The sequence below is a fragment of the Lupinus angustifolius genome, chromosome LG11 (assembly GCF_001865875.1).
Source record: "Lupinus angustifolius cultivar Tanjil chromosome LG11, LupAngTanjil_v1.0, whole genome shotgun sequence".
In the NCBI taxonomy this organism is placed as follows: Eukaryota; Viridiplantae; Streptophyta; class Magnoliopsida; order Fabales; family Fabaceae; genus Lupinus; species Lupinus angustifolius.
In genome coordinates this window covers 26,531,092-26,535,017 of record NC_032019.1, presented here as the reverse complement: position 1 = coordinate 26,535,017, position 3,926 = coordinate 26,531,092, and positions in this window count along the sequence as shown.

Sequence of the window (3,926 nt, the reverse complement as noted above, 5' to 3'; positions counted from 1 at the left end):
AGGATGAGGACGAGGACGAGGATGAGGATGAGGATGAGGATGAGGACGAAGATGAGGATGTGGAATAGGATTAGGATGAGGATATGGATGATGATTAGGAATAGGATTAGGATGAGGATTAGGGTTAAGATTATGATATGGATGATGATAAGGGTGAGAATGAGGTTGAGAATGAGGATTAGGATGAGGATGAGGATGAGGATGAGGATGAGGATGGGGATGAAGATGAGGATGAGGATGAGGATGCAGATGTGGATGAGGACGAGGATGAGGATTATGATGAGGATGAGGACGAGGATGAGGATGAGGATGAGGATGAGGATGAGGATGAGGACCAAGATGAGGATGTGGAATAGGATTAGGATGAGGATAAGGATGATGATTAGGAATAGGATTAGGATGAGGATTAGGGTTAACATTATTATTTGGATGATGATAAGGATGAGAATGAGGTTGAGAATGAGGATTAGGATGAGGATGAGGATTAGGATTAGGATTATGATTAGGATGAGGATGAGGATGAGGATGAGGATGAGGATGAGGATCAAGATTAGGATGAGGATGAGGATGAGGTTGAGGATGAGGATGAGGATGAGGATGAGGATAGGATGGGGATGAGGAGAATAGGATTAGGATGAGGATAAGGATGTTGATTAGGAATAAGATTAGGATTAGGAATAGTTTTAACATTATGAATTGGATGAGGATGATGATGAGGGTGACGATGATGATGATGATGATGAGGGTGACAATGATGATGATGATGATGAGGATGAGGATGACGATGAGGATGAGGATGACGATGAGGATGAGGATGACGATGAGGATGAGGATGACGATGAGGATGAGGATGACGATGAGGATGAGGATGACGATGAGGATGAGGATGACGATGAGGATGAGGATGACGATGAGGATGAGGATGACGATGAGGATGAGGATGACGATGAGGATGAGGATGACGATGAGGATGAGGATGACGATGAGGATGAGGATGACGATGAGGATGAGGATGACGATGAGGATGAGGATGACGATGAGGATGAGGATGACGATGAGGATGAGGATGACGATGAGGATGAGGATGACGATGAGGATGAGGATGACGATGAGGATGAGGATGACGATGAGGATGAGGATGACGATGAGGATGAGGATGACGATGAGGATGAGGATGACGATGAGGATGAGGATGACGATGAGGATGAGGATGACGATGAGGATGAGGATGACGATGAGGATGAGGATGACGATGAGGATGAGGATGACGATGAGGATGAGGATGACGATGAGGATGAGGATGACGATGAGGATGAGGATGACGATGAGGATGAGGATGACGATGAGGATGAGGATGACGATGAGGATGAGGATGACGATGAGGATGAGGATGACGATGAGGATGAGGATGACGATGAGGATGAGGATGACGATGAGGATGAGGATGACGATGAGGATGAGGATGACGATGAGGATGAGGATGACGATGAGGATGAGGATGACGATGAGGATGAGGATGACGATGAGGATGAGGATGACGATGAGGATGAGGATGACGATGAGGATGAGGATGACGATGAGGATGAGGATGACGATGAGGATGAGGATGACGATGAGGATGAGGATGACGATGAGGATGAGGATGACGATGAGGATGAGGATGACGATGAGGATGAGGATGACGATGAGGATGAGGATGACGATGAGGATGAGGATGACGATGAGGATGAGGATGACGATGAGGATGAGGATGACGATGAGGATGAGGATGACGATGAGGATGAGGATGACGATGAGGATGAGGATGACGATGAGGATGAGGATGACGATGAGGATGAGGATGACGATGAGGATGAGGATGACGATGAGGATGAGGATGACGATGAGGATGAGGATGACGATGAGGATGAGGATGACGATGAGGATGAGGATGACGATGAGGATGAGGATGACGATGAGGATGAGGATGACGATGAGGATGAGGATGACGATGAGGATGAGGATGACGATGAGGATGAGGATGACGATGAGGATGAGGATGACGATGAGGATGAGGATGACGATGAGGATGAGGATGACGATGAGGATGAGGATGACGATGAGGATGAGGATGACGATGAGGATGAGGATGACGATGAGGATGAGGATGACGATGAGGATGAGGATGACGATGAGGATGAGGATGACGATGAGGATGAGGATGACGATGAGGATGAGGATGACGATGAGGATGAGGATGACGATGAGGATGAGGATGACGATGAGGATGAGGATGACGATGAGGATGAGGATGACGATGAGGATGAGGATGACGATGAGGATGAGGATGACGATGAGGATGAGGATGACGATGAGGATGAGGATGACGATGAGGATGAGGATGACGATGAGGATGAGGATGACGATGAGGATGAGGATGACGATGAGGATGAGGATGACGATGAGGATGAGGATGACGATGAGGATGAGGATGACGATGAGGATGAGGATGACGATGAGGATGAGGATGACGATGAGGATGAGGATGACGATGAGGATGAGGATGACGATGAGGATGAGGATGACGATGAGGATGAGGATGACGATGAGGATGAGGATGACGATGAGGATGAGGATGACGATGAGGATGAGGATGACGATGAGGATGAGGATGACGATGAGGATGAGGATGACGATGAGGATGAGGATGACGATGAGGATGAGGATGACGATGAGGATGAGGATGACGATGAGGATGAGGATGACGATGAGGATGAGGATGACGATGAGGATGAGGATGACGATGAGGATGAGGATGACGATGAGGATGAGGATGACGATGAGGATGAGGATGACGATGAGGATGAGGATGACGATGAGGATGAGGATGACGATGAGGATGAGGATGACGATGAGGATGAGGATGACGATGAGGATGAGGATGACGATGAGGATGAGGATGACGATGAGGATGAGGATGACGATGAGGATGAGGATGACGATGAGGATGAGGATGACGATGAGGATGAGGATGACGATGAGGATGAGGATGACGATGAGGATGAGGATGACGATGAGGATGAGGATGACGATGAGGATGAGGATGACGATGAGGATGAGGATGACGATGAGGATGAGGATGACGATGAGGATGAGGATGACGATGAGGATGAGGATGACGATGAGGATGAGGATGACGATGAGGATGAGGATGACGATGAGGATGAGGATGACGATGAGGATGAGGATGACGATGAGGATGAGGATGACGATGAGGATGAGGATGACGATGAGGATGAGGATGACGATGAGGATGAGGATGACGATGAGGATGAGGATGACGATGAGGATGAGGATGACGATGAGGATGAGGATGACGATGAGGATGAGGATGACGATGAGGATGAGGATGACGATGAGGATGAGGATGACGATGAGGATGAGGATGACGATGAGGATGAGGATGACGATGAGGATGAGGATGACGATGAGGATGAGGATGACGATGAGGATGAGGATGACGATGAGGATGAGGATGACGATGAGGATGAGGATGACGATGAGGATGAGGATGACGATGAGGATGAGGATGACGATGAGGATGAGGATGACGATGAGGATGAGGATGACGATGAGGATGAGGATGACGATGAGGATGAGGATGACGATGAGGATGAGGATGACGATGAGGATGAGGATGACGATGAGGATGAGGATGACGATGAGGATGAGGATGAGGATAAGGATAGGATGAGGAAGAGAATGAGAATGAGGATGGGGATAGGATGAGGAGTAGAATGTGGATTAGGATAGGATGAGAAGGAGGATTAGGATAGGATGAGAAAGAGAATGAGGAGGAGGATAGGAAGAGGAAGAGGAAGAGGAAGAGGATGAGGATGAGGATAGGATGAGGACGAGAATGAGGATGAGGATAGGATGAGGACGAG